The sequence below is a fragment of the Neophocaena asiaeorientalis genome, unplaced genomic scaffold, assembly GCF_003031525.2.
Source record: "Neophocaena asiaeorientalis asiaeorientalis breed wild unplaced genomic scaffold, Neophocaena_asiaeorientalis_V1.1 scaffold584, whole genome shotgun sequence".
In the NCBI taxonomy this organism is placed as follows: domain Eukaryota; kingdom Metazoa; phylum Chordata; class Mammalia; order Artiodactyla; family Phocoenidae; genus Neophocaena; species Neophocaena asiaeorientalis.
The window spans coordinates 412777-432615 of NW_020173778.1; the positions used below are offsets into that span (position 1 = coordinate 412777).

Consider the following 19839-nt stretch of genomic DNA (forward strand, 5'->3'; position numbering starts at 1 on the left):
GGATAGAAAACTACTGATTGAATCTCTTCTATTGGCTTAGGTGACCAAGGTACCTAAGTAACCAACACACACATAAACACACACAGACACACACACACACACACAATGCAGCCTTGACTTGTTAGTGGGTTGTCCACATTGCATGAACTCACTAGCACAGACGATTGCTTCATCCTTTGCACGGCTTTTTCTGCACAGCTGTGGCTGTGGACACTTCAAGGTTCTGTGAGCTCTCCTACTAGTTTACAACCTTACAAGGGTGTTTTTCTACCAGCAGAACATTGGCCATAAATGTCTATTAGTCAAAATAACTGCGGCAGTTTTATAAGGCCTGTGAGTGCATATTTCCCAGTCTGCTACTCCTTAAATTACTAAGAATGCAAAAATAACCAATAGTTTGACCTCTTAAATCACAAATTGGATAGGCTTACCATTAAAATATATTGTGAATGTGTTTCCCATTATTTAGCTCATTTAGCATGTTCAGCAGCAAGCATTCAAATATTTTGAGTTGGTTATTTTTTTTTCACTTCACAGAAGGTGTGAGATGATTTTTCCAAGCCATCAAAGGATATTTAAAAGACTAGAATACAATTGGAATATTGCTAATAGGTTGTCATTAACCATATGCATAAAAGATAAAGAATTTAAAAGATGCAGTAGGTTCAGAAATTATTTGGTTTTGTGTTATTCATTTTGATAGTCCTCACTGTGGAAAGTTAGCATAACTTGTTCAGTATGAAAAGTTATATTACTACAGTTGACCCTTGAAAAACATGGGTTTGAACTGAGCCACTTATACACAGATTATTTTCAATAAATACATACTACGGTACTAAATGTCTGAGGTTGGTTGAATTCATTGATGTGGAACTGTGCATATGGGGGTCTGATTGTAAAGTTATACTCAGAGTTTCTACTGGTGGGTTCTCACCCCTAAGCCCTATGTTGTTCAAGGGTCAGCTATAAGTCATGTCCGTAGAGTGAAAAAGAGCGGTCTAGAATGTAAAAAGTATTAACCGGCAAGTTGAAGAATGACCAATAATAAATGGAGGAAAAATTATTAGAAATCCAACATAAACTTCAAGTTTATCTATATTTCATATGAATATTAGAATGCTGAATAGTATAAGTGAGTATAGTCATCTGATTTTTTTCCTTCCTAAATAAAGTTGATGCCTTTTATCTTCAATTTAATTAACCTGAAAAATATTTGAAAACCTAAGGAAATCATGTACATTTTAAAAAGCAGTCTTTGGTGTTAATTTCTGTGTATGCTTAGGATTTTCTCTGATATAGTTGAAAATGCTATAATAAGCATGGAATAAAATGTTTGATGTGTGAGTTACAAGATCTGGTCACCAAGTAGCAATGTCATGTCAGAGATAATCTTTGATGGTAAAGTGACCCGTCAGAATTAATTACTATCAACTAGAGTTCAAAGATGTATTGACCAGCTGGAAAGAGGACCAGGCAGAATAGCATCAGTTCAGATATTCTTGTCACACACAGTTGAGATCTGGTCTACATTCTAGCATTTCATTGGATATATTGTAATTCAGATTTAAAGGGGGAGGATTTTAAAGGGCATGTCTGTTCAATCTCAGCCTGCAAAAAATATAAAGATTACTTATATGAATACTGTAATCTGTAATTTACTTATCAAGAATTAACACATGAAGAGGATGTACTTGTTTATTACAGTTTTCAAAACAAGCATTCCTTTATGTAAAAGACAGTAGACTTTTATTTTTATATTGCTATTGCTGGATCATTCATGGATTTCTTAAAGTATAAGCTGATCTCTTTCCCTGGGTTCTTAAATACCCCCTGTGACACTTCCCTCAGATTAAGCTCCTCTGTGCAAGATCTTTCCAACATACCCTGACATTTCAACATTTTTTTTTCTACTGCCTGAAAAATAATGCTGGAGCAGTGAGAAGATCTAATTACTGTACAGTAGGTTACATTTGAGAGAAGAGCATTACATAGATACAAAACACTATTATTAGAAGATTAAATCCTGAACTTAGAGTAAGGGAGTCTTTTCCCCTTTGTTTCATCTTGAGAAATGTGAAGTGGCTTATAATAAGCCAAAGGAAATGAAAGCATTGATGAGAGAGAGAGAGGCTTGCTGGTGGTTGACAACGGCCAAGATTGCCTGCAGTTTATCGATGAGCCACACATAGTGCTGCTGCAAACCTGTATTTTATTTCAGAAAGCATGACATAAAGGTAAAAATGTGTTCCATTAAAATCAGATTCCAAATGTGTTTCATTAAAACAAGATTTTGCAAGCTATCCAGATGAGGTGTAGCTCCTCGTAGACAGAAAATTGAAGCATGTAAAGTTTCTCGGTGAATAGATAAAAGTTGTCTGTGTCTTCTTTGAATTGGTCATTTGTCATTTACAGTTCCTCTTTTTAAAGGATAATAATAGTGGGTAAAGACCTCAACAATAAAATTATGGCAACTGGTACTGTTTAAATAACCTAGTACTATCAGCCAAAAGAAAGACTTAAAGAGAAGTAGTGGATATAGCAGCTTTCAACTATGCAGTCCCCATTTGTGTTTTGTCAGAAACAAAACCACTAGTGTGAGCTAGAGCAGGACAGCGTAGTAGTTAACGTAATGGTATTCTTTCAGCAAATGTGAAGCATTGATTCTGTGTTTTAAAATGAATGTTTTGTTGCTCTTATACTAAAAGAGCTCTGATATTATTATTTGTTTTTAAAGCAATTTTGATCTAAAATATACATAACAGCCCTTTCCAGCTTCTTTCTCTCTCTCTCTTCCTCTCATTTTGAATGTATATTGTGGTTATATGATTGTGTAAGAAGCATTTTTCGGTACACTTAAAATGTATATTATTATTTCCACCTCCTCCCTAATACACACACACACACACACACACACACACACACACACACTCTTCAATTAAGTGGATTTTAGTTAATGGGGTAAACCAATAGCTCACTTGAGTTCTAAAGGGTTTCTCAATACTTTATGTACAGCCTAGTTCAGGATAAAATGAAAATGAATTGGAACAATATATAGCTTTCTCTATTGTATTATTAACTGTACAGAAATCCTTGATGAATTACTACCTGTCGGGATATTTTGTGGTGCCAGTAGACTCTTTAATTAGATTAGAAGTTAACAACTAGTTTAATCTTTTTTGTAGAACATTTTAGTTCATTTCTTTCACATTTTTGTTTCTACGTATTAGATTGAAAGCACTATGTTTCTTACACTTTAGAGTCAATACCTTACCTAGAAATTATCCTTACCATAAAGGAATTAAATCCTGTTATTATTATATTTCCATTCCTGCTACTTTAAAATTATATTTGAAGATATAAGGCGTACTGATCAGCCGTTAGGGCTTTGAGCTGGTGGTCTCACAGTGCACAAGCAAGAGACCTGTGAGAGGTTGCTTAACGCCTATTTTACTCAGTTTTTTCCACTGTAAAATGGAAAAAATAACACTACTTCACAGTATTATGATAAAAATTAAATGAGGTAATTCGTAAAGTACTTAACAGAGAAGTTAGCTCCATCTTGAAGGAAGAGGTACGGAGAAGTGAGGGGCAGTTTTGTGAGCAGAAAGGAAAGACTCCGATCTGTGCGCTAGAATGTATAATATATCTGGGGAACTGCAGACCAAGTGCTTCACCTGCTGTCTCTGCTCAGGTGGATATAATTAATAAATCCTCTAACTGAAATTCAAGTTAACCTCTCTTGTACCATTGATCAACATCCCTGCACAGAGGACACCAAGATGGAGTAAAATGTGGAGGCTCCCTTTGTTATTACCACATGCGTAAGCTGGCTGGTTGCTTGGACCGTTCTCCTTATTCTAACTATGAGAGGATTGGGCTCCTGGGAGAGAATACCAAAGTGATCATCAACACCTGAACATACTAAGTGCATAATGTGTGCATATTTCACTGTTGACATGGTGCTTGTCCACCTGCGCGCTTCAAGACCATTCCTGCTGAGAAGAGGGACGGAAGGAGTGATCTTGGCAATTCCTACAGGCATCTCACATTTCCACAGAAAGAAAGTGAGTTAAAATTGTAAAAGCAGTTGCTTTTGTTGGGTCCACAAACAAACAAAAAGCCAAAATAAGTCCTAAATCAGGAAATGGGTATTCTGTGTTCTAGCTTGACTACAGAATCCCAGTGTACAAGCCAGTTAATCTATCTGAATCTCAGCTTTTTATATATAAATTCAAAATTGTGGATTAGTGTATCTTTAAGGTCCCATCTGGGTCCAGAATTGTAGCAAAATATAGCTGTGGCACAGCTAAAAGTACCAGTGACTAAGCTGGGTCCTATTAATGGCCGGTCAGCTTACCTTCCAATAGGATTTTGAGACATGACTGTCCCTCCCATTAATGAAGGGAAGAAAATAAGTTTAATACAGATGGACCTCGTCCTTTCACTCATATAGCACACTGGCAAGTGTCCCAGCACAACCACAGTATGCGGTGGAGACAATTTTACCTGCTGGCAGGCTCTTTATCTAAAATTGATAGGTCATATGTAATGAATCAAAATGACACTTGACAACTCAGAGTTTAGTAACAATTCCAGTGTTTACATATTTTACTGAACTTTTATCTCTAAAAAAAAAAATCTGGAAATCTCATGAAAGAGGATTTTCTCTTTGTTGGTTTTTCAAGTACATAAAACTGCAGTAAAGCAAAGGCAATGGAAAACAGCCTTTGGCCTGAGACTTTTCTCTGCTTCCTAATTTTAGCCAACTCAAAAGCTTGTCTTACACAATTGTGGAAACAGTGAGTCTGGTGTTAGACTAATCAAGAACTGTAGAAAGACTAGAATGAATAAAATAAGTTAGTCCTGAAGTGTTTTTGAACTTTCATGTAGGTTTGGGTTTCAGTTCATCTTGGTGATGAAAATTCCAATATGTTTAGATTTTATGTAACCTGATTTATCAACCGTATTAGAATTCAAATTATCTGTTTCTAAAGTGTAACTGTGTTCACCTTTATGCCTTTTCTCCAAAATGTGAGATGTATAGAGAGTAAATTTCATACAGTTATATGTATCAAAATTGAAATTGAAACTAATTGAAATTTTAAGTGCTTAAATGATCTGTATTATTATAAAGTTATAAACTGGTATAATCAAATACTTCTAGGGGACCAAAAATAACATTTTTCTCTGAGGAATTTGGTAAAATACAGTGTAGTCACATTAATATAAGTTCATTTCTTCCCTGAAAGAAAAAAATCAAGGAAATAACAACAGGTGCTGGGCTAAGTAACAGTCTCTAGTGATTATAAAAAATAACAATGAAATGTTTTAATGGGAAAACTCTAAGTGCTAGAAGCATTGGAAGAGCAGATTGAAGATTAGAATTAGAATCCGCATGGGAAAGAGAGAGGTAAATTCTTTACCATAAATCAAATAGATATTTAATTTGAAATCAAACATGAACCTGAACATGTGTCATATAATCTGGCTAAATACACCTGGGTTTTATTAAGATGGTGTGAGCCAAAGACCACAGTGTTTTAGACAAGCTTGAGCAAACCCTCTGCTAAAGAGAAAAACAAACATACTATATGTCTTACTCTTGGCAAATAAAACCCCCAAACTCCAACTCATCAACTTCAAGGAATTGATGGACTGAATTTCTAAACAGGCACGCTATATTTGGAAATCAGTACTGTACAACGTTGAACAGCACACATTTTAAAGTGATATAGTCTTGGGTTCAAATCTGAACATTTCTACTCACTGTATGATTTTAAGCAGCTTCTTGTCACTTCAGTTTCTTCATTGTAAAATGTGTACTATTATAGTTCAGTGTGATAGGATTGTTATGTAAAATAAACGTGTGTCAAATGCCTAGTACAATGCCTGTACAAAATAAGATCTTCATAAATGATGGCTACTTTTATTTTTATTGTAAATTGAGTGTTAATTTAGTGCCATTTAGACTCTTTTAATTCATGGAATACTTTACGTTAAAAGAAACGTAGAACTATATACCTCTTCTCAATTTGCCATTTCATATATCCTAACGAATACAACTCTTTAAGAAGTTTTCATGGTAATTTTTTTAGATTTTATTTTACTGTTCTTTCTTGTTTATAGAAAAGTTACTCGAATAAGGCTTTTGTACAGATTTACCAATTGTTTACATTTCTACCTCATTTTTCAGTTCTTTTTTATTGAAGTATAGTTGATGTACAATATTATATGTTTCAGGTATACAAGTTTAAGGTATACAACATAGTGATTTGAAAGTTTTAAAGGTTATATTCCATATATAGTTATAAAATATTGGCTATATTCCCTGTTTTGTACAATATATCTTGTAGCTTATTCATTTTATACATAGTAGTTATACCTATTTTACCCCATTTGTTTTATGTTCTCTCTCTCTACACACACACACATTTTCTGTGTATTCTAAAAACATTTAAAAGTAAGTTGGAGAGAGTGCGCTGTTTTATTCTAAATGCTTCAGTGCATATTTCCTAAGAATGTGGTCATTCCTTTACATCACCTCAGTTTAGCAGTCAAACAGGAAATGTAACATTGATATGATACTGTTATCCAATCCACAGTCCATACTCACATTTGATTAGTTGTTTCAGTTATATCCTTTATAGCTATTTTTTTCCCAGTCCAGAATCCAATCTAGGGTCATAAATTATATTTTGTTTTCATGTCTCTTTAATCTCTTTTAATCTGGAAGAGTTAGACTTTTTTTTTCTTTTTATATTTAATTATAGTTGGCATACAATATTATATTAGATCTAAGTATATAATATAATGATTTGACATTTATATACATTACTAATTGATCACCGTGTAAGTCTAGTAACCATCTGTCACCGTACAGTCATTTCAGTATTATTGACTATATTCCCTATGCTGTATATTACATACCTGTGATTATTTATTTTGTAACTGGAAGTTTGCATCTCTTAATCCCTTCCACCTATTTCACCCAACCTGCCACCTCCCTCCCCTCTGGAAACCATCTGTTTGTTCTCTGTATCTATAAGTCTGTTTCTGTTTTGTTTGTTTTTTAGATTCCCCATATAAGTGAAAACATACAGTATTTGTCATTCTCTGTCTGATTTATTTCACATAGCATAATACCCTCTCTGTCCATCCATGTTGTTGCAAATAGCAATATTTCATTCTTTTTTATGGCTGAGTAATATATTCCATCGTATGCATATACACCACATCTTTTATATCCATTCATCTATTTATGTGTACTTTGGTTGCTTCTGTATCTTAGCTATTGTAAATAATGCTGCAATGAACATAAGCACACATAGATCTTTTCAAATTAGTGTTTTTATTTTCTTTGGATAGATACCCAGAAGTGGAATTACTGGATCATATGGAATTACTGGATCATCATCAATAGAATTAAAAATTCTATTTTTAATTTTTTGAGGAACCTCCATACTATTTTTCATTGAACCTGCACCAATTTGCATTCCCATCAACAGTGTATGAGGGTTCCCCTTTCTCTACATCCTTGTCAACACTTGTTATTTCTTGTCTTTTGGATAATAGCCATTCTGACAGGTGTGAGATGGTATCTCACTATGGTTTTGATTTGCATTTCCCTGATGGTTAGTGATGGTCAGCATATTTTCATGTGTCTATTGGCCATTTGTATGTTTTCTTTGGAAAAATGTCTGTTCAGGTTCTCTGCCCATGTTTTTTATTTTTATTTATTTTATTTTATTTTTTTTCTGCCCATGTTTTAATTGGATTTTTTTTGTTGTTGTTTAGACTGAGTTGTATGAGTCATTTACATATTTTGGATATTAACCCCTTATCAGATATATTACTTGCAAATAACTTCTCCCATTCTGTAGGTTGGCTTTTCATTTCGTTGATCATTTCCTTCCTGTGCAAAAGCTTTTTAGTTTGAGGTAGTCTCATTTGTGTATTTTTGCTTTTGTTTCCCTTGCCTGAGGAGATGGATCCAAAAAGTATTGCTAAGACTGGTGTCAGAAAGTGTACTGCCTGTGTTTTCTTCTAGGCATTTTATGGTTTCAGGCCTTATATTTAAGTCTTTAAGGCATTTAGATTATTTTTGTATATGGTGTAAGAAAGTGGTCTAGTTTGATTCTTTTGAATATACCTGTCCAGTTTTCCCAACAGCGTTTACTGAAGAGAATGTCTTTTCCCCATTATATATTTTTGGATCCTTTATTGTAAATTAATTGATCATATAAGCATGGATTTATTTCTGGGCAGTCTATTCCATTTCATTGATGTATGTGTCTGTTTCTGTGCCAGTACCATACAATTTTGATTACTATGGCTTTATAGTATAGTTTGAAATCAAGGAGCATGACACCTCCAGGCTTCTTGTAAGATTGCTTTGGCTATTTGGAGTCTTGCTGTTCCAAACAAATTTTGGGATGACTAGTTCCAGTTCTGTAAAAAATGCCATTGGCATTTTGATGGGGATTGTTTTGAATCTGTAGATTGCTTTGAGTAGTATGGATATTTTAACCACATTAATTCTTCCAGTCCATGGCCCCAGTATATCTTTCCATTTATTTGTGTTGTCTTTAATTTCCTTCATCAGCATCTTACTTTCAGAGTACAGGTCTTTCACTTCCGTGGTTAAACATATTCCTAGTTATTTTATTCTTTTTGATGCATTTGTAAGTGGGATTGTTTCCTTAATTTCTCTTTCCGATAGTATTTATTAGTATATAGAAATGCAACAGGTTTCTATATATTGATTTTGTATCCTGCAACTTTACTAAATTCATTTATTAGTCCTAATATTTTTTGGTGGAGTCTTTAGGATTTTCTATATACAGTATCATGTCATCTACAAATAGTGATAGTTCTACTTCTTCCTTTTCAATTGGATTTCTTTTATTTCTTTTTCTTTTTTCAGTGCTGTCACTTGGACTTAAAATTCTGTGTTGAATAAAAGTGGCAAGAGTGGACATCCTTGACTTGTTCCTGATATTAGAAAAAATGCTTTCAGCTTTTCACCACTGAGTATGATGTTGGCTTGGGGTTTGTCATATATGACCTATATGATGTTGAAGTATGTTCCCTCTGTACCACTTTGTTAAGAGTTTTTATTGTAAATGGATATTGAATTTTGTCAAATTCTTTTTCTGCATTGACTGAGATAGTCCTACAATTTTTATCCTTTGCTTTGGTAATGTGATGGATCACATTGATTGATCAGTGGATATTGAACCATCGTTCCATCCCTGGAGCAAATCCCACTTGATCATGGTGTATGATCCTTTTAATGTATTGTTGAATTCAGTTTGCTGATATTTCGTTTAGGATTTTTGCATCTGTGTTCATCAGGGATATTGGCCTGTAATTTTCTTTGTAGTGTCTGGTTTTAGTATCAGGGTAATGCTGGCCTCGTAGAGGGTGTTTGGAAGCATTTCTTCCTTTTCAATTTTTTGGAATAGTTTGAGAAGGCTAGGTATTAAATTCTTTTTCAAATGTTTGGTTGAATTCCCCTTTGAAGCCATCTGGACCAGGACTCTTGTTTGTTGGGAGTTTTAAAATACTGATTCAATTTCAATGCTAGTGATTAGTGTGTTCAGATTTTCTATTTCTTCCTGATTCAGTATTGGAAGATTATACATTTCTAGTAATTTATCCATTTCTTCTAGGTTGCCCAATTTTTTGGTGTACAGTTGTTTACAGTAATCTCTTATGATCCTCTGTATTTCTGTCGTGTCAGTTGTAACTCTTCCACTTTCATTTCTGATTTCATTTACTTGGGCCTTTTTTTTTTTTTTTTTTGAGGAGACTGGGTAAAGTTTTATTAATTTTGTTTCTTTTCAGAAAAGCAACTCTTAGTTTCACTGATCTTTTCTATTGTTTTTTTTTAGACTCTATTTCATTTGTTTACACTCTGATCTTTATTAATTATTTCCTTTATTATTTATTTCCTTCAAAGCCTGACTTTGGGCTTTGTTCATTATTCTTTTTCTAGTGCATTTTGGTATAAGGTTAGATTATTTATTTGAGATTTTTAGATCTTATTTCCTGGGGTAATGTTGTATCACTATAAACTTCCCTCTTAAAACAGCTTTTGCTGTGTCCCATAGACTTTAGAAGGTTGTTTCCCTTTTTATTTGTCTTAAGGTATTTTTTAACTTCCTCATTGATTTAGTCATTGACCATTGGTTGTTTAGTAGCATGTGGATTAGCTTTCACATGTTTGTGTTTTTTTTTCAGTTTTCTTCTTGTACATTTGACCCTTGAGCAACGTAGGTTTGAACTGCGTGGGTCTGCAGATTTCTTTTCAATAAGTACACAGTTGGCCCTCCATATCCATGGATGTAGAATCTGTGGCTATGAAGGGCTGACTGTAAGAGACTTGAAAATTTATGGATTTTTGTATCCATGGGAAGTCCTGGAACCAATCCCCTGTGGATACCAAGGGATGACTGTAACTGCTTTCTAGTTTCATATTGTCGTGGTTGAAAAGATATTTGATATGATTTCTTTCTTAAGTTTATTTCTTGTAGGCAGCATATAGATGGGTCCTGTTTTTTCATTCATTCAGCCACCCTATGTCTTTTGACTGAAGTAGTTGGTCCATTTAAATTTAAAGTAATTATTAATAGGTATGTACTTATTGCTATTTTGTTAATTGTTTTCTGGTTGTTTTTATAGTTCTTCTCTGTTCCTTTCTCCTTTTCTTGCTCTCTTGTAATCATTATTTTCTTTAGTGTAAAATATGATGGCAAAAACGTAAAACATTGGAGGGAGTAAAAAATGAAGTGCTTTTATTAATAGAATTCACTCTATCTGTCTTGTTATACATGAACCTCATATATATATACCAGTGAAATTTTTTCTTTCATAATTTTCTTATTTCTAGTTATGGCCTTTTCTTTTCCATTTAAAGAAGTCCCTTTAACATTTCTTGTAAGGCTGGTTTAGTGGTGATGAACGTTTTTAGCTTTCGTTTGTCTGGGAAATAATCTCTCCTTCAATTCTGAATGATAACCTTATTGGGTAGAGAATACTTAATTGTAATTTTTTTCCTCTCAGCACCCTGAATATATTGTGCTGTTCCCTTCTGGCCTGTAAAATTTCTGTTGAATAATTAGCTGATAGTCTAACATGGTTCCCTTGTACATAACTAGCTGTTTTCCTCCTGCTGCTTTTAAGATCCCTCTTTAACTTTTTTTTTTTTTTTTTTTTCCTCTTTAACTTTTGATACTTTAATTATAATGTGTCTTGGTGTGGGTCTCTTTTGGTTCATCTGATTTGGGACTCTGTGCCTTTTGGACTTGGATGTCTGTTTCCTTTGCCAGCTTAGGGAAGTTTTTGGCCAGTATTTCTTTAAGTAGGTTTCTCTGTCCCTTTCTCTCTCTCTTCTCCTCTGAGATCCCTATAATGAGAATGTTAGTAAACTTGATGTGTCAGAGGTCCCTTAAACTATCCTCATTTTAAAACTTTCTGTTCTCTTTTTACTGTTCTGATTTATTTATTTCCATTACCCTGTCTTCCAGATCTCTGATTTGTTCTTCTGCATCCTCAAATCTCCTGTTGATTCCCTCTGGTGTATTTTTCATTTCAGTTGTTGTATTCTTCAGTTCTGATTGATTCTTTTTATAATTTCTATCTCGTTCTTGAAGTTCTCACTGTGTTCATCCATTATTCTCCTGAGTTTGATGAGAATTTTTATGACTATTACTTTAAACTCTTTATCTGGTAATTGCTGATTTCTGTTTCATTTAGTTCTTTTTCTAGGGTTTTGTCTTATTTTTTGTTTGGAAGGTATTTGCATCTTCATTTTGCCTGTGTCTCTGTGTTTGTTTCTATGTACTAGTTATATCAGCTATGTCTTCCAGTCTTAAAGTGGCCTTATGTAGAAGGTATTCTCTGGGGCCCACTGGCACAATTCCTCCTGGTTACCAGAGCCATGTGTACCCAGTGTCTCTCCTGTGTGCGCTGCATGTATGCTTCTGTTGTGGTTGAGCTACAATTGCTGCAGGCATGCTGGTGGGCAGGGCTGGTCCCTTGGACCTGGAGCCACTTAGGAGGGGCACTGATGCCACCTGGGGCTGCCTACCAGGTTGGGTGGGGTGGGACCTGCACATTAACATTCACCAAATATGCTATCAGCTAAGCCATAGACAAGCTTCAATAAACTGAAAACAGTTTAAACTTACAGAGTATGTTTTCTGACTAGAAGGGAATTAAGTTAGAAATTAATAATAGAAAGATATCTGGAATTATCAAATATTAGGAAATTAAATGATATTTTGCTAAATAATCCATGGACTAAAGAAGAAATTGCAAAGGAAATTATATTTCAAACTGGTTGAAAATGAGAATACAATATATCAAGTGTATCAAAATATGTGAAGTATAGCTAAATCAGTGCTTAGAGAAAAATTTATATCTTTAAATACTTTTATTAGAAAAAATAAATGATTTAATATCAGTGATCTAAAGTTCCAATTTAAGAAGCTAAAAAAGAAGAAATTAAAAACCAGTGTAAGTAAAAGAAAGGAAATAATAAATATAGTATCAGAAATCAGTTAAGTAAAAAATGGATAAATATTATAGAAAATCAGCTATCAATAAAATTATTAATCCTTTAATTAGACTGAGGAAGAAAAAGAAAGACGACACAGATTTCCAAAATCAGTTGTCTTTGACTTGTGTCTGTGATTCCTGGATTCCATATATTGCTGTTTTTGAATTTATGCCTTCATTTTGGTGATAGGCCATATCCACTAGCTTCCTGAGAAAAGGTCCATGGGGTATAAATGTTTTAAGATTTTGTGAGATGAAAATATATGTTTTTATCACCAAATTTGATTTGTAGTTTGAGAGATTATAGAATTCTAGATTGGAAACTAGTTTTCCCAAGAACTTTGAAAGCATTGCTGCTTGACTCCAGTATAACTTTAGAGATGTCTGGTGCCATTTGATGACATCAGTCTTTCATAGGTCAACTTTATTTTTTTCCTTCTAGAAACTTGCAGAATTTTCTTTGTCCCTATTTATTCTTTTAAGTTTTTATTACACTTACTGAATCCATTCAGTCTGGAAACTCATTTTCTCTAGTTCAAGGAAGACTTCCTCGTGTGTGTGTGTGTGTGTGCGTGCGTGTGCATGCACGTGTGTTTTAAATTATAATCTACTTCCTTCTATTTGCTCTTATTTTTGCCTTAAAGAGCTCCTATTGGGTATTGGACCTCTGGATTATAATATTTTTTGTCTCTTGATCTCTTTATCTGTTTGTTCTAATTTCCTGGAAGTTTCTTTAACTTTATCATCCAACCTTGTTGCAGTTACCTACTGCTGTGTAATAAACTACTCCAAACATAGCACCTTATAATACTTGTTTTATTAGAGGCATACCTTGAAGATATTGCAGGTTTGGCTCCAGACCAGCACAGTAAAGTGAATATTGCAATAAAATGAGTCACATGAAAGTTTTGGTTTCCACATTCATATAAAAGTTATGGTTACATTATGTTCTACTCTATTAAGTATGCCATAGCATTGTATCTAAAAAATAATGCATATTCCTTAATTTAAAACTACTTTATTGCTGGGACTTCCCTGGTGGCGCAGTGGTTAAGAATCCACCTGCCAAGGTAGGGGACACAGGTTTGATCCCTGGTCTGGTTGACCCCACATGCTGTGAAGCAACTAAGCCCATGTGCCACAACTACTGAGCCTGCGCTCTAGAGCCTGAAAGCTTCAACTACTGAGCCCCTGTGCCACAAATACTGAAGCCCATGTGCCTAGAGCCCATGCTCTGCAACAAGAGAAGCCACCGCAATGAGAAGCCAGTGCACCGCAATGAAGAGTAGACCCCACTTGCCGTAGCTAGAGAAAGCCCGCACGCAGCAACAAAGACCCAATGCAGCCAAAAATAGATTAATTAATTAGTTAATTAATTTAAAATGTGATAGTGTGTCCCACTTTCTCAAGGGGATTTTCAAAGAGTTTTGAGCTACCTTGGAACAAATATAATTTTCTTGGAATACAGTCTTAAAGAGTTATGTGTAAATGGTCATCCAGATTTTAGGTTTAACAGTACCTTCTACACTATGACTACTCTTGCAAAAGTCCCAAGACATAGAGCCTGGGCTGTGAAGCTTATGTTTATGCTGGTTTTGCTGGTGGCTGCTTCTGGTTAAGGTTAAGACCTACTGATAACAGGATCAATAGAGGAAACTGCAGCAGGGACAATAACAAAAATCATCAAGGTCAACAAGGACTGTGCAACCCATATGTGATATTAAAACATTAAAGTGGAAATCACAGCCATCTGAAGCCCAAACACTTAACCTTCTAAGTCACTTATTCAGTAATGTTTCATTCTTTAAAAATGTAACATATAAATTCCTCTCTGTACACTGAGGAATGCCAATTCAAAAGAAAGCACACAATTAGGGGACAAGTAGAAGTACAAAAGAAAGATGGGCTTTTCAAGTCACTTTTTCACCCAAAGAACATAATGGGGCTACTTCTCATTCCCCAGGTATTTCTTTTTTCTTTTTTTCTCTAATTTCTTAAAATCAGTAGTGAAGTTTTGCTGCATTGATTCACTCTTCCTTACACAAACCATTTCTCTCTAGCATGCAGTGTTGTTTGATAACATTTTACACACAGTAGAACTTTCAAGACTATGGAGTTATTCTTCTCAAATTCTGCCATTGCTTTATCAACTAAGTTTGTGTAATACTCTAAATCCTTTGTTTTTATTTCAGCAATTTTCACAGCATCTCCTTCCATCTGTAGAAACCACTTCCTTTGTTCATTCATTAAAAGCAACTCCTTATCCCTTAAAGTTTTATCATGAGATTGCAGCCATTTAGTCACATCTTCAGACTCTTCTAATTCTAGTTCTCGTGCTATTTCCACCTCATCTGCAGTTACTTCCTCCACTGAAGTCTTGAACCCCTCACAGTCATCCATGAGGATTGAAATCAACTTCTTCCAAACTCCTGTGAATGTTGCTGTTACCTCTTCCCAGGAATCATGAATGTTCTTAATAGCATCTAGAATGATGAATCCTTTCCAGAAGGTTTTCAGTTGACTTTGCCCAGATCTATCAGAGGAATCACTGGATATGGCAACTATAGCCTTGTGAAATGTATTTTTTAAATAATAAGACTTGAAAGTCAAATTTACCCCTTGATCCACAGGCTGCAGAATGGATGTTGTGTTAGCAGGCATGAAAACAATCTTAATCTCACTGTACATCTCCATCAGAACTCTTGGGTGACTAGGTGCATTGTCAGCGAGCAGTAACATTTTGAAAAGAATCTTTTTTTCTGAGCACAGGTTCTCAACAGTGGGCTTAAAATATTCAGTAAACCATGTGATAAGCAGATGTGTTGTCATTTAGGCTTTGTTGTTCCATTTATAGAGCACAGGCAGAGTAAATTTAGCACCATTATTAGGGGCCATAGGATTTTTGGAATGGTAAATGAGCATTGCTTTCAACTTAAAGCACCAGTTGCATTAGCCCCTAACAAGAGAGTCAGCTGCCCCTTTGAAGCTTTGAAGCCAGCTATTGACTTTTCCACTGTAGCTATGAAAATCCTAGATGGCATCTTCTTCCAATAGAAGGCTGTTTCATCTACAATGCAAATCTGTTATTTAGTGTAACCACCTTCATTAATTATCTTAGCTAGGTCTTCTGGATAGCTTGCTACAACTTTTACATCAGCACTTGCTGTTTCACTTTAGTTTTTATGTTATGGAGATGGTTTCTTTCCTTAAACCTCATGAACCGAGCGCCGCTAGCTTCAAACTTCTGCATCTTTCCCACTGTTCTCAGCCTTCGCAGAATTGAAGAGAGTTAGGGCCTTGCTCTGGATTAGGCTTTGGCTTAAGGGAATGTTGTGGCTGGTGTGTTCCAGACCAGTACAACTTTCTCCATGACAGCAATAAGGCTGTTTTGCTTGCTTATGATTTGTGTGTTCACTGGAGTGGCACTTTAAATTTCCTTCAAGAACTTTTTCTTTGCATTCATAACTTGACTATCCATTTGGTGCAAGAGACTTTGATTTTAGCCTGTCTTAGCTTTAGACATGCCTTCTTCACTAAGCTTAATCATTTCTAGCTTTTGATTTAAAATGAGAGACGTGCGACTTTTCCTTTCACTTGAATGCTTGAAGGCCATTGTAGAGTTATTAATTGGCCTAATTTTAATATCATTGTGTCTCAGGGAATAGTGAGGCTCAAGGATAGGGAGAGAGACAGGGAGAAGCCGGTTGATTGGTTGAGCAGTCAGAACACACACATTTATTGATGTTTGCCGTCTTATATAGGCATGGTTTGTGGCACCCCAAAATGATTACGGTAGTAACTTTGAAGATCACTGATCACAGATCGCCATGACAGATATAATAATAATGAAAAATTTGAAATGTTGCGAGAATTACCAGAATGTGACACAGAGACACAAAGTGAGCAAATGCCATTGGAAAAAGGGTGCCAATAGACTTGCTTGACACAGGGTTGCCACAAACCTTCAATGTGTGAGAAAAATGCAGTATCTGCAAAGTGCAGTAAAGCGGAGCACAATAAAATGAAGTATGACTGTATATCTTGTGATTTTGTGGGCCGAGAATTTAGGCAGCAGTTAGTTGTTCCAAGTGATGTTGATGGAGGTTACATGTATTCAGCTGTTAGGTGGGCTGGTCTGAATGGTCTAAAATAGTTTTACTCACGTGTCTGGAGCCTTAACAGGAAGCCAAATGTTGACCAGTGTGTCTGCTTATAGCCTCTTGAATATGGTGCTATAAGGGTAGTCAGATATCTTACATGGTGACTGTGGGAACCCAAAGATTATGTCCCAAGATCTTCAGTGACAGCTGTAGGGATCAATCCTTATGACCTAACTGCAGAAGTCCCAAATATCACCTCTACTACATTTCATTGACCCAATAAGGCCAACCCCTCCACCTGTCAATGAAGGGAATAGCAAATAATTTGTAGACATCTATAATCTGCCACATATTTAATTACTAAGAATTCTTTCTTGTTCTCTGATTTTTTAAAAAAATCTTTTCAGGGAACTAATATCTTCTTTTTTTCCTTTTCTATGAGTATGTTAATTATTTTTTAGTTTTATTTTCCTTTGTCCCTCTTTCCTTTGGTATTCTTTTTACATTTTCCTCCATTAGATTGGTCCATTCTTTTATTTTCATGTGGAGGATTTCCTAATAGGCCTGGTGATCTTGGCTGACTTTGATGTTTAAGACGGAGGCCTTAAAAAAGTTCATTTGAAACTATCAGTGGGTAGAAGGACTTTTGTCAACTGGTTTGCCTCAAGTAAGGCAATAGAGCTAGGTCCGTCGTTTTGTGAGTAGTTCCACAAATGGCAGTTCTCTCTCTTTAGCCAGTCATTTTCTCTTGTGATTAATTTGTCCTGTGAGGCCTGCTTCCTGAACTTGGGACTGAAAAGGAGAGGGGAGTTGTGTGTTGACTTTCTCGTACTAGGCTGTAGGATTTCCCCAGGTGTTCTCCCTGTTTCTGGGCCCAGTGGTCCTAACTGTTAGTATAGTTATTCACCTCTCTGTACACAGAGGCTCTTTTGTGGACTTCTCCAAAGAGCAAATCTCAATTTCCTGCTGCAGTCAGGGAGGGTTATAGGGGTACAGGTTGTGAAAAGGTATCTGGGATCTAACTTCTCCTTTTAACCCAATCTTCTGTCACTTCTGTGTCTTTATTGTTACCTTCTGTGACACCAGATCCCTCCAGTCTTGAACCTTTCCTCTTATTATTTCCTTCTGCGGGCATTTAGATTTCCCTTACCACACTCTGCCAAGTCTGTTACCATTCATCAGTCTGCTTTGCAGCTTCCAAAGTTTAGTGATTTTTCTCTGGAATTTCCTCTCTTATCCTCCATGCTCTTGTGGATTTATACTTTAAAAAATTAAAAAAAAAAAATTTATTTGCTCTATTTTAATGTAGTTCTGGAAGGTATTGGAGATCAACACATAGATTAAACCTGCTGTTGTTAGAAAAGGTCTCAAATATTATTTTAACCTTTTCTCTCTCTCTCTTTTTTTTTTTTGGTACTAGAGCTGCTATTAAGAAGAAAATTTAGTTGGTCTCTTATAGTTCAGAATGATCAATAAGAGGGAGGTGATATTTTGATTTTCCATTTGAGTATGTTTAGTGGAGATACTAACATTAAGAGATAAAGAGGGCTTCCCTCGTGGCGCAGTGGTTGAGAGTCCGCCTGCCGATGCAGGGGACATGGGTTCGCGCCCCGGTCTGGGAAGATCCCACATGCTGCAGAGCGGCTGGGCCCGTGAGCCATGGCCGCTGAGCCTGCGCGTCCGGAGCCTGTGCTCCTCAACGGGAGAGGCCACAACAGTGAGAGGCCCGTGTACAGCAAAAAAATGAATAAAAAAATTAAAGAGAATACAGGATCTTGGATAATCATCACCCAAATATACCTGAAATACTTACAGAGAATTTAACTTTTTAAAATGCTGTCTATTTGTTACCTGTTTTTTTTCTTGGAAAACATTCAAATTGATTTATATTACAAAACTGTACATGTACACTTATCAGATTTTTCCAGCCTTATTTGTAGGAAGAATAACACTGGTGTTTCTGAAGGAACACAGAATGAAAATGAAATGATTGTAGTTACGGTTTTCCCACTTGGAACTCTTCTCTTGTCCTTCCCTCTCAAAACAGCACTCTTGCCAGTGCAGGAATTTGTAGTCATTTGCCAAGGCTCTACTCCTATTATTTTATTCCTTGCCACCACCCCTACAACTCTACGTTGCTGTATTCTAGGAGGTTTATTTCAGGCCCTTCCCCAAAGACATGAGTCATTAGTTCCATTGCTATTCAGCAAATGAATCTTAATCACCCCAAAACTATCTGGGCAAGCTACTTTAAATATACATGTAAGCACTTCAAGGGTGGTAAGAGGCAATATAGGCCAAGGAAAAGGGTTGTGGAGGAGAGTTCTCAGGAAAATAGTCCTTAGGACATAAAGTAAATGGATGGGAGTGCAGCTGGGTAGATTGTCTGGAGGTGACAGGGGTCAGTAGGTGGTGAGGGCGAGAGATAGGTATTTGGGCCATTGGCCAAATAAACTTTGAATTTCATTCAACAATGGGTTCTTTTTTTTTTCCATTTTAATAATGTGATTATTTAAGCTATAATTTAATTGAATGTAAACAGTTCAAGTTCAAATCAGTTATAGCTAAAAGCTCATTTTGCAATCCCATTTCATTTCAGATCTACAGGTTTATTTTGGTTGAAGAAGTTTACATGTTCTTCTAGCAAGACCCAAATATCAGTTCATTCGCTCTCCTTTAATAGGAATTTCTGATTTTACTCAAGGTGGCAATGTGCCTACCTAAAATATTATATTTCTCACCCTCCCTCTACACATGGGTCAGGTCATATGATTATGCACTGGCCAATTAGATATAAATGGAATTGCTTTATGGGACTTCTTGAAGTTTCATATTCCACTTGCCAGCTGGGAAAGTATATATGGTGGCTGGAGTGCCATAGCAGCAGGGCAATATCCAAGGGATGTGGGGTGCAAAGATGGAGGCACATTGGTCCTTGACAGCCTCAGAATCCCTGCATCCCAGCTCTTGACATGCCTACCTCTGGGCTTACTTTGTGTGAGGAATGTACTTCATTTAAATCACTTTATTTTGATGTAGTTTCATTCAACTGTGCCTAATTGGTTACTAAAGAGAACCCATAGAATTCTTTGAAACTTTGGCTGAGGATTGCAGGATTTTAAAATATTTGTTTATACCGTATGACCTGTCACCTAAACTAAAAGATCATTTTCTTTCA

The 19839-nt window shown here is 35.7% G+C and overlaps 1 pseudogene; it reads right to left on the minus strand.

Moving 5' to 3' along the window:
* Window positions 1–14506: 14506 nt before the first annotated feature.
* LOC112404052 (tigger transposable element-derived protein 1-like) lies at window positions 14507–16174 on the minus strand (annotated as a pseudogene).
* Between the last annotated feature and the right edge of the window lie 3665 nt (window positions 16175–19839).